This window comes from Cricetulus griseus, chromosome 3 (genome assembly GCF_003668045.3).
Source record: "Cricetulus griseus strain 17A/GY chromosome 3, alternate assembly CriGri-PICRH-1.0, whole genome shotgun sequence".
NCBI lineage: Eukaryota > Metazoa > Chordata > Mammalia > Rodentia > Cricetidae > Cricetulus > Cricetulus griseus.
This window is the reverse complement of record NC_048596.1, coordinates 161164562-161177351: the sequence shown is the minus strand read 5'-3', so window position 1 is coordinate 161177351 and position 12790 is coordinate 161164562.

The following is a 12790-nucleotide window of genomic DNA, read 5'->3' as shown; positions in this document are numbered from 1 at the left end:
ATTACACCAATCCCAGCAATACATTTTCACACAGTGTACAAATATCTCACAATAAATTTTTCCTCTCAGGACTTGTCTATATTGTTTTAGTTTTAGATCGTCTCACAGAGATCTGGGACTCAATAATTAGGCTCAGCTAGCTGGGCAGCAAGCCCCGGGGTATCCTCCTGTCTCCATCTTCCAAGTGCTACAATTACAAATGCATGCTATCATACTCAGCTTGTTTTTTTTAATCAATAAATTTATTGAGTGTGTTTGTGTCTTTTGCCTGCATGTATATCTGTGCATCCTGTGTATGTTTGGTGCCTTTGGAGGACAGAAGATGGTATTGGATGCCCTGGAACTGGAGTTGCTAATGCTTGTGAGTCTCAATGTGGGTGCTGGGAATTGAACCTTGGGTCATATGGAATAGCAGCAACCTTTGCTCTTAACTACTGGGACATTTCTCCATTCCCCCAGCATTTTTTATAGGGATGCTGAAGATCAAACTCTGACCCTCATGCTTGCATGGGAAAACACTGTTGCAGAATATTATTTTAACTAGTCAAAGATGTGGTGCATTTGTTTATGCTGCATTTGTTCAACAATGTAGAGGTGTATTGCTGTTTCAACTTGCCTGCCTAAGTCACCTATTGGTCTAATAAAAAGCTGAACAGCCAATAGCTAGGAAGTAGAGGGATAGGCTTATGGGCCAGCAGAATAAGTAGGAAAAGGAATCTAGGCTAGGGAGAGAGAAGGAGATGAAGAAAGAATGAGGGAGAAAGAGAGGGAGTCACCAAGGGCCAGGCAGGCAGACAGACACCAGCCAGCAGACATGGAACAGGACATACAGAATGAAAGAAAGGTAAAAAGCCCTGAGGCAAAATGTAGATGAAGAGAAACAGGCTAATTCAAGTTATTAGAGCTAGAGGGACAAACGTAAGATAAGGCCAAAACATTCATAACTAATAATAAGTATCTGTGTCATGATTTGGGAACTTGTTTTGTTTTTTAAAGATTTATTTATCTATTATATACACAGGGTTTTACCCACAGGCCAGAAGAGGGCACCAGATCACATTATGGATGGTCATGAGCCACCATGTGGTTGCTGGGAATTTAACTTAGGTCCTCTGGCAGAGCAGCCAGTGCTCTTAACCGCTGAGCCATCTCTCCAGCCCAATTTGGAACTTGTTATAAAACACCCTCCTGGGGGCTGGAGAGATGGCTCAGAGGTTAAGAGCACTGAGTGCTCTTCCAGAGGTCCTGAGTTCAATTCCCAGCAACCACATGGTGGCTCACAACCATCTGTAATGAGATATGGCACCCTCTTCTGGCAGGCAGGGATACCTGCAGATAGAAAACTATATAATAAATAAGTAAATCTTTTTTAAAAAAATAAAACACCTTCCTAACTGTGCCATCTCTCTAGTCCTCTTCTGCATGACTTTGAGAATCTGCTTGGATTCTAATTTGTGGTCTACCTGGCTAGAGTTGGTCTTTGTTTTAGGTAACACATTTTTTTTTTAATGCAGGCATTAATGTATTTACTATCTATCAGACAATGTTAACAAACTTAAAGGTCATACATTGTGCCACAAGCCAAGTGTCCTCAACAAACCAACTAAAATAGCCAAATTGATAGTGAAAAGCAGAAAAAGGAGATTCATTCTACGTGGCCACATTTGGAAGAGGAACAAAGAGATCCAGCAAGTCTGTCTTCAGGGTCCGGAAATCATTTTATAGTTTAAATAGAGGGTCAAGGGTATGAACCTCTAAGCAGTTTCAGTCAAAGTGTGGTCCCACCCACCACCGACCCATGGTTATCTGGACTTTACTCAGTCTCATCCTGTCCGGGAGACTGACAGGTTGTTAGAACTGTGTGAAATCCCTTCGTGGAGGTTTCCCACTGGCTGTCACATTTTCCATCTCCATGGTTAGATGCCCAGGGAAATTCTCATTTCTTTAGGGTTCATTGGTTCAATAGCATGACAGTCAAATTGAGAGACACAAGTGTCTCTAGAATATCTTCATTTCTGAAAAACTTGTTACAACACTGATAAAAATCAGAGGCCTTCTCCATGTCCCTTTTAGAGAGCTCTTTTTGATTCATCTCCCTTCTGCTCTCTTCCCCAAAGGCATTGGCTTATCTGAATGTCCTAATTTCTGCATAGCTACTTCCTGTTCAGGAGACTAAATATCCCGAGATTGAGGCCGGTATAACGACCCCTCCCAACATGCCTTGTTTTGTAACATTTCCTTGTCTTACAACATGCTTTAAAGGACATCAAACACATAAATTACAGCTCATGCTGGTGAGGATTTAGAGCAAGGGGAACACACACCCATCCATTGCTGATGGAAGTGCAAACTTGTACAACCACTTCAGAAATCAATATGGCAGTTCCTCAGAAAATTGGGGATTGATCTACCTCAAGATGTAGCTATAATACTCTTAGGATGCTTCATCCTACCACAAGAACACTTGCTCAACCACGTTTATTGCAGCTTAATTCATAATAGCTAGAAACTGAAAACAAAGCAGGTGTCTCTCAACTGAAGAATGGATAAAGAAAATGTGGCACAGCTGAGTGGTGGTGGTGCACATCTTTAATCCCAGCACTCGGGAGGCAGAGGCAGGCAGAGCTCTGTGAGTTCGAGACCAGCCTGGTCTTCAAAGAGAGTTCCAGGACAGTCTCCAAACCTTCAGAGAAACCCTGTCTCAAAGAAAGAAAGAAAGAAAGAAAGAAAGAAAGAAAGAAAGAAAGAAAGAAAGAAAGAAAAAGAGAAAGAAAATGTGGCACGTTTACACGATAGAGTATTAATCAGCTATTAAAAACAACGACATCATGAAATCTGCAGGCAAATGGATGGAACTAGACAAGATCATCCTGAGTAAGGGAACCCAGACTCAGAAAGACAAACATGATATGCATGCACCTATAGGTGGATAGTAACTGTTAAAGTAAAGGATAATCATGCTACAATCCACAGACCCAGAAAGGCTAAATAACAAGGAGGGCTCAAGTTGAGGGGGGCGGGGTGTGCATGGCTCTCCCTGGTAAGAGAAAATAGAATAGATTTTGTGGGTGGACTGGGGGCAAGTGAGGATAGGAACAGAGGGATCAGGCATTGGGTAGGACAGATGAGTGAGAGAATACTGGGAAAGATGACTGGAATGGGGGTATTTGGGAGGCGATGTAGAAACCCAGTGCAGTGGAAACCCCCTAGAATCTAAGACAGTGACTCCAATGAAGTCTCCTAGTAACAGGGATATGGAACCTGAACTGGTCACCTTCTGTAATCAGGCAAGGCTCCCAGAAGAAGGACTGGGACACCAACTCAGCCACAAAACCTTGACCTACAGTCTGCCCTGTGCTGGGGTAAAAGTAGCACAGAGCTGTGAGAGTGGCCAACCAATGGCTGGTCCAGCTGGTGGCTCACATCGTAGAGGAAGCCCATGCCTGGCAATGTCTGGATGTCCAGGAACCAGAGGCTGGATAGCCCAGAGACCCAGGATCGAACCAAATATGACAGGCAAAGAAGTCAATGAAATAATTCCTAATGATATCCTGCTATGCTCATAAATCAGTGCCTAGTCCAATTGTCATCAGAAAGATGTCATCCAGCAACTGATGGGAGCAGATGAAGAGCCTCACATCCAAACACTAAGCAGAGCCAGGCAAGCCCCTAGAAGAGAGAGAGGAAGGACTGTAGGAGCCAGAGCAGTTGAGGGCACCACAAGAATCACTACAGCCCACAGAATCAACTAAGCAGGACTCATAGGGGCTCACAGAGACTAAAGGGATGATCAGGGAGCCTGTAAGGGTCTGAGCTAGGTCCTCTGCATATACCTATGGTTGTGTAGCTTGGTGTTCTTGTGGGATGCCCAACATTGAGAGTGGGAGGTGTCTCTGACTCTTTTTTTTTTTAAAGATTTTATTTATTTATTATGTATACAACATTCTGCTTCCATGTATATCGGCACACCAGAAGAGGGTACCAGATCTCATTACAGTTGGTTGTGAGCCACCATGTGGTTGCTGGGAATTGAACTCAGGACCTCTGGCAGAGCAGTCAGTGCTCTTAACCTCTGAGCCATCTCTCCAGCCCCTGTCTCTGACTCTTTTGCCTGCTCCTGGGACCCTTTTCCTCCTACTGGGTTTGTATAACTTGTTAAGCTATATTTGGTAGCTATCCCTGGGAAGCCTGCTCTCTCTTCTTGTTCCAACTTCTGTATCCTAGATCTTTGTTCTAATACTTATATTTCTTCGGTGAATAAAAATTTGTTTGTTGGAAAACTTAGTCTTTGTCTGGTGCTGACCATTTTATATATTTGAAACTGCAATGCTATGTCCTGTCTCGGGTGCTGCATGAGATGTGTGCACTCTCATCAGGGGAGACACCTGTGATGGCGTGTCCTGCTCCGTGTGCTGCACGAGCTACATGTGTGCTCTTGAGAGGTGCAGACACCTGTTTGTAAAGGACAAACACCTCTAAAAGGAGTGTTTATCTTTGTTATTCTGTGCCCTTCCGTTTAAGTTAAATTCAAAATGGAGCAATGGGAAGACCTAAAAATAACGTTAAGCTCATCTTCTCGTCTGCCCTAGTTTCTCCAAAAATAATTTTCTTCTGGGAACTGGAGATGACAGTTTGTGTGAGTATGAGACATCTTAGTACTAGATGGTTGTTAAGGGAAAAAATGGCTTTAAAATTTTTTGGGATGGTGGGGCTGGAGAAATGGCTCAGCTCTTAAGAGTACTGACTGCTCTTCCAGAGGACCCAGGTTCAATTCCCAGCACCCACATGGCAGCTAACAACTGTCTGTAACTCTGATTCCAGGGGATCTGGCACCCTCATACACACATACATTCAGGCAAAACACCAATGCACATAAAATAAAAATAAAAAAAAATTGGAGGGAATATTTGTTTTCTTTTTAAAATTTAGTTTTTGCTACTTTTAATTGCATGTATGTGTGTGTGTGTGTGTGTTCATGAGTACAGGTCCCTGCAGAGGCCAACAGCGTTAGATCCCCTAGAGCTGGAGTTGCGGGTAGGTACTGAGAATCAAACTTGGGTCCTCTGGAAGAGCTGTACATGCTATTAACCAGTGAGCCATCTCTCCAGCCCACCTTTTGGTTTTTGTAAAAGAATATAAGCACAGGAGACATACCTTACTATACTAAGAAGCCAAGACATTCCCCTAGAGTTTGAGACCCCAACTTAAACCCAATCAGTATTCGAAGCTTTGCTGCTGAAAGGCATTTCAGGACTGGCCAGTAGATAGAATAAAGCTGAGCTGCAAAGAGATTTTTAATACAGGCTTATTCCTATTTGAGATTCTCAGACCATGTTAGGGGTGGATGGGAGTGGAATAAGGTGGTACCCCAGGATATATACACTCAGACCTTCAGTTGAGTCACGACATTTTAAGTAACCTATAAGTAAAAGGAGTCATCAGCTTTGTCAATGCAAAAGCACAACTCTAGACTCAAAGGGAATGATATTTATTTTCTAACTGGCCTATGAACACAGGTTTAGGTTACCCCAAATTCCGTGTTTCAACATAAAAGCAGTTTCGTGAAGTTCTTATGGCAATAGAACAAAGAAAATCATAAATCAAGACACTTTTAAATCACACTGATGGAAGCATCAGAGAGGAGTGTATCAGCAAGTCGGAGCAGACTCACCCAATCACATCCTTAGTCTTTTGGGTTGGGGAAAGCAGACTACTGTCTGCTAAGTCAACATATCCCAAAAGGTTTTATATGTTCATCACGTGTTGTTAGGTCTGACACAGAGGTGGGCCAGAAATAGCTATTTAGGGGGCTAAAGATATTTCCAAAGAAATTATAATTATGTAATAGGCTCCCATACTCTTGAAGGCCTCCAGGCCCTAGCATACTGACACGATGATGGAAGTACTATTTAGGCCATGGAACCCAGCAGGTAGACCACACTACCTCTAAGACTAAAACAAAGCCCCAATCCATCAAACTCCACAGTCCTGGGAAAGCTGTACTAACCTTGCTCTTTGGCCTCTGAAGTTCTGCTTTTGGATAACTGTTCTTGCTAACTGAGGTGTCAACCCAGGATGTGGTTTTGTGTTTGAAGCCCACCCTGAGAAAGGACTGCCCTTGGGTCCCACAAACCCAGCATAGTCACAGGCCAGCTAATAAAGACTTCCTATTGCCTTGGACCTCTATCTGAGTGGCCTTCACTAGTGGGTGCCTCACAGCAATTCGACACTGGACCTGCAACATTCCAACCCCTCCATATCACTGTTGTTCAAGCCAATCAGCCTTTGCTGACTCAGTTTCTCTCCAGGGACTCTTGTTCACAGCCTTTTCAGAAAACATTAATTGCACTGATATTCTTGCTTCTATGTTGGCAAGAGGCTGATTTTGCTGAGACTCCAAGGTAGAGGATTTCTTTCTCTCTCATAACCCCCAAGTTCCCTATCTTTCTATCCTACCTCAATTCAATTTTTCAAAAATTCAAAATGTAATGATATTAATGGGAAGGGTAGCATCTGGAGAGCGGGATCGACAGTTGAGACTGCGTTCTGCTCTTGCAGAGGACTGGAGCCCAGTGCCTAACAGCCACACCAGGCAGCTCACAACTGCCTGCAAGCTCCTGCTCCTGGGATCCAACACCTTCCTCTGGCCTTTGTGGGCACCTGCACTCATAAGCATATAACCTAACATTAATAAAAATAGTACAATTAAGTATTTTTAAAACTTTGGTCTGTTTTGCCCAGTCACCCAATTAACTATTTGTGGAAAATTATGAGGTTGCTGAGAAAGGTAATTGATCAGTTAGTGGGTGGGAATGAGAGGTTATCTAAAAAATAATAGAATGCCTATCTATTGGGGACCTGGGAAAATATAAAGCAATCTGAATGTACAAATGGCCATATGACATCCTCTGAAATGAAGCTTAAATATTAATAGTTGAAACTGTTGGATTTTTCTGTATCTATTAGGAAAATTTGGTTTGTCTTTAGACCAAGGCTGAAAGAGAAAAACTAATGAAATGGGAGTCATCTATTTAAAAATTGTAGATTTGCTAATGTAATGACACCAGTGCAAAGCTAGAACCCACTTCATGTCTAAAGAAACAAGACATCCTTAAGGATATTATAACATATAACATCTCCCCATAACATCCTGTTATTGACTAAAAAGGTAAGATTTTAAATGTTGTTGTGTTCTACTTTTGACTTTCAGTATCTTTGGAAATTGTCTTTACCAAGTCAAGGTTCATTTAAGTATTAGTTTGTGCTGACATCTTTTAAGTGACTTTGTAAACAACTGTTTGAGTTTAGTACATTTGGTATCTTATGCATCCTAGAAATCTGTATAGACGTCAGAGCCAGCCTGAGCAGTGGGCCCATCAGGGCAGAATGCAGGCCTGCTTTCCTCCCACCCTGGGCCCTGCTCCATAGCTTGGTTAACCCCACTGAGGATGGAAAGGTGCAGGGCAGCCCCACGCACTGGAGGAGAAAGAGGGACACTCACAGAGACCGTGAGTTTTCCAGGGCATATCGGCTACCTGTCTGCTGTTGTGATAAACACCATATCCAAGACAACTTAAAGAAGCAGGGTTTGTTTGGCTTCCAGTTCCAGAGCGTAGAATTCATCGTGGCAGAGATTCATGGCAGAGATAACAAGCATGGTGACAGGCACAGGAGGAGAGGCTCACATCTCGAAGCACAAGCAAGAAACAGAGAGAGAAAGCAGAAATGGCTTTGCCTTCTTTTGAGTCTTTAAACTCTCCAAACCCACCTCCTGTGATACTTCCTCCAAGGCCACGCCTCCTAAGCCTCCTCAAAGAGGACCAACTGAGGCAGAGTGTTCAAATGGTCAAAGCTCTGGGAGCCATCTCACTCAAACCGCTGCCAAGGAAAGCCTCACACCCACACAACTGCACCCAGCTTTGCTCCTTTAAAGGAATGCTGGTACAAATAACAGAAGCTTTTCACACTGCATTGGAGAAACTGCTAATGCTTTCTTTTGTTCCTTTAGCTATTGATTCCAGAAACCAGCTAGCCACTGTTTAAAACGGGTAATGGTGAACTTTAGGCAATCCCTCTGTAAAAAGTTTTCATCATCATTATCACTTACAAACTTTAAGAATTTTATGTGTATGGGTGTATGTTTGTGCGCCAATTGGATGCAGTGCCCTTGTGAGGAGCCTGGAACTGGAGTTACAGATGATTGCAAATCTCCATGTGGGTGCTGGCTGTGGAACCTGGGTCCTCTGGAAGAGAAGCCATTGCTCTTAACTGCTGAGTCATCTCTCCAGCCTTAAAAGGTTTTATTGTAAGTGTAGTATAATGCTGACCTCTTAGTGGCTTACATACTTCAAAGAACATTTGAGAAAAATCTGGCATCTAGTCAACCTTGCTATTTAAAACCCTGGTGTATATCTGTTTGCTCTGGCAAAGTAAGCATTTTGTCATTTGTCTAGGTGAGAACCACTTGCACATAATCCATAACCTATTTGTAATATCTAACACTGCTCCTGAACCTGTAAGAAACTTAAATTTTTGTCAATGCAATAGATTTACCCTACTAAATGCCATATTTATTTATAGATTTATCCTACTAAATGCTATATTTATATATTGTTCATGCTACAGATTTTAAAGGCTATAGATTTATCCTACTAAAGGCTGTAGATTTATCCTACTAAACCAAAGATTTGAAGGTTTCCTTTAGAAGTAGAAGTTAAATTAATATTTATATTAATAAATTAATATAATGGGCTCCTACATAGCATTTTGTTGTGACTTTGTATAATGGGGTTAATTGTTGCTAGGTGTTTTTTTTTTTATTAGCAAATATGTACACAGTTACTAAGTTGCCAAATAAGTTGTTTTCTGTTGTTGTTGGGTTTTTTTTTGTTTGTTTTTTTTTTTTCAGTCTTTAGACTGGGCCTCATTATGCAGTTTTAGCTAACCTGGAACTAACAGAGATCCACTTGCCTCTTCCTCCCACTGAGATTAAAGGCTTCTGCCACCTGAAAAGTTTCTTCATAAGCCTCTCCCCCCATGCAGCAATCCAAATCAGACCAAATCAAATGGAATTAGAAAAAAACCCACGTTTAATGGATACAACGTTCCGGAGTGGCCTTCCAACCCCCCAGAGATGGAACGGGAAAGAGAGACCAAAAAACCACAAGTCTGTTTTCTGGGGGGCAGTTTAAATACCCTGTGGGAGTGGTCTTGAGCATCTCTGGGGGAGGGGTCATCATTTGGTGGGCTTTCTGAGATACAGCAGAGTTTGGAGGGAGACAGTGGAGGGGGTCTTGGGTAGAACTTCCACCATAACACCACCTAGCCCATGGAATAGTGCAGCCCATATTTAGGGGGAGTTAACAGAATCTAGAAGCTCCCCCGCAGACATGCCTATAAGTTTGAGTCTTAAGCCTGTCAAAGTGACAATAATGATGATCATGGTGTCTAGTAGACAATTATCAAGTGAATGAATTAAAGTTATTTAGTTAGTTCCTACTATGTGTCAGTTGCTATAATAGATTCTGAAGATGTTTAATCCTTGTCCCTGTGAGCACTATACTAGGGAATTATACAGTAGAAAGACACATATTCTGTTAGTAAGCATACACACTACTATATAGTCTCGAACTGAATGCTTTAACACACATATGCCAGAGAGCTATGTGGTGGGAAGACCCAGAGGAAGACCTTCCAGGCAAGACATACTGAGGTGTACTGGATGAATAAATAGATGAGTGGAGAGGGAGCTAGCTGCCCAGCCATTGTGATTCATGTGGAGCCTCCTCTCTAACAATGGGCACACAGTATACCCAAACCGAATGTGACAATGTAACCTTTCTCAAGCCTCCTTCCACGAAGTTAATTTAGTGATGGGTTTGGACCCCAGGCAAGTCTGGAATTTTGCTCAAAACTGTAAAGAAAGACATTTTTTCCTTGGGAGACTGTACTTGAGAGAAAGGGGAGGAATGGATGGGGGCAATGCCTGGACCCAGGGATGCCTGAAACTCATGTGTCAACAGTTGGGTTTGAGCTCACATAGCCTGCAAAGCTGTTAAACTGACTGGGTATGGCGGTGCATGGCTGTGATCCCATTACTTGAGAAACTGGCAGAAGAGGACAGAGTGTTGAGGTCAGCCTAGGCTACTGAGTTCCTGTCTAAAATAACAAAAAAATGGCTGTATTGACCAAATAATTTCCCTATCTTTCCATTAGGTGTAAACTAGTTTATACAGGCTTTAGTCATTTGTAACCAGTTATCTTTATTAACATAACAACTTTGACTAATGTCACACCTTTGCTAAGTCCAAAATAGTTGGAGGAGAGTGACATTTAACCAGAAGGAGGGACAGACCAAAGACTATTTCCTATAGCAGAAAGTTCGTGTTCCCCACGTCCTCCTCTCTTCGTCCGTGTCCCTTCCCTTCTTTTTCCTTCCTTCCTTCCATCATTCTTTTCCTTCTAGCTATCCTCCCTTACTTCCTCCCTCCCTCCCTCCCTCCCTCCCTCCCTCCCTCCCTCCCTCCCTTTCTTCCTTCCTACCTTCCTTTCTTTTGAGACAGAATCTCACTCTGTAGCTCAGGCTGATCAAAAACTCCATATGTTGCCTAGGATGGCCTCAGATTTGCAGCAATCTGCCTCAGCCTCCGAATTACGAGGATCTCAAATATGATCCTCTGCATCCTGTTCTGAAGGTGGTACGGACTGCAGCCTTTTCTCTAGATACCCAGGTTCTTTAACTGCATGGTTGGCTGTGTTTCTAGCAATGGGTATACTGAAGGAAGGCAGATAGATGATGGGAGATAAGAGCCAGAGCTTCACAGGTCCTAAGAGGGCAGGGAGGACGAAATCCGCAAGGTGCTGGGAAAGCTCCCGCTGCTTGTGCATTGAGACGATGTGTAAGAACTCAGATCTGAGAGTGGAGAGCTGCCTTCCGCTGGACTATGAAGTGTGCACATGAAGAGCCAGGTGCCTGATGGGCTTCTCCAATGGGAGTCTCTGAGTAACCACACTAGCAGGTCACAGTTGCCATCTAGTGCCAGATGTCAGCTTTTGCAAGTTATTTACTGGCTGTTTCCAACTGCAAAGGCTTCTCAGGGCCAATTCAGGGGGAAGAAGGTTGGGTCATTATTGCTACATTTCACATTCAGGAAGACACTGAAAATCACACTTGCAGTATGTTTCCCAAACTTGCTTAGCATGCATTAGACCTCGAGTCAAGGTGACTGTGTGGAGAGCAGAGAAATCACTCTATAGCATTACACTTGTGTCTTACTCTAATCCTCTAGAATGATAAAGTTTTAGAAACTAATTAGGCAGGCTTTTCCTCCCAAGACACGGTTTCTCTGTGTAGCCCTGGCTGCCCTGGAACTTGCTTTATAAACTAGTCTGGATTTGAACACACAGAGACCCACCTGCTTCTGCCTCCCGAGTGCTGGGATTAAAGGTGTACACCACTGCTGCCCACCCAGATCTTTTTTTTTTTTTTCAAGATTTATTTTTATAGGGTTGGAGCAATGGCTCAGCTGTTGACATCACTTGATCTTCTTGAAGAGAACCCAGCCACTTCTGGTGGTCACAACTACCTATAACTCAAGCTCCATGGGATCCTCCACCTCCCCAGGTCCCCTTGGGCACCTGCATGCATGTGTGCACTTATATACATATGATCAAGCACAAGTTCATAAAATTAAAAAAATTTAAATTATCTTAAATATTTAAAAATCTGTGTGCATGGATGATGTTTTGCCTCTATGTATGTCATTGTGCCTGGTGCCTATGGATGTCAGGAGAGCATTGGATCCTCCGGAATTGGAGTTATAGATGGATATGTGTGAACTGCCATAATGGTGCTGGGAAAGCCAGGTCCTTTGGAAGAGCAGCAAGTGCTCTCAACTGCTGATCCATCTCTGTAGCCCTTCATTTTTTTACTTGAGAGAGAGAGAGAGAGAGAGAGAGAGAGAGAGGGAGGGAGGGAGTGTATGTGTGTGTGTGAGTGCCCATGGAGGCCCAAAGAGTGTATCAGATCCTCTGGAGCTGGAGTTAACAGTCAGTAGTGAGTCTGTTGACATGAGTGCTGGGAACCAAACCCAGGTCCCTGCAAGAGCAATATGTGCTCTTAACCATTGAGCCTTATTTCCAGTACTCACCTAAACATTTAAAAGATAAATTTTGGGGCTGGAGAAAGTATTCAGTGGTTAAGAGCACTGGCTGCTTTCACAGAGGACCTGACTTCAGTTCCCAGCACCACATGGCAGCTAAGAGCCAAATAACCCCCGGAGACCCCATACCTTCTTCTGATCTCCATGGACATCAGACATGCACCTGTGGTGCACAGACACAAATGCAGGCAAAACACTCATGCACATAAAATAAAAATAAATCTTTAAAGAAAGAGATAAATCCCATAATAGTCAATTTTGTTTATTCTGGTTTCTGGCAGGAAACAGGTAGCATGCCGTGAAAAGATGACTGGTGAGAGTTTAATGGGAACCTACTGACAGCATTGTGAAAAGGGACAAGAGAAGCAACCAAAGACCAAGATGGTGACAGTAGGAAGCAGTTACCACCCACAGTCCTGTTAGAAATGAGTCTGATCTTCCAAAAGTGACCACACATTCCAATGATTTTAGTGAAGCAAAATATTTTTGCTTCTTTTAAGCATGTAGTGGTGGTTCACACATTTAATCCCAGCATTTGGGAGGCAGAGGCAAGAGGATCTTTATGAATTTGGGGTCAGCCTGGTCTACATAATGAATTCCAGGACAGCCAGAGCTACATAGTGAGACCT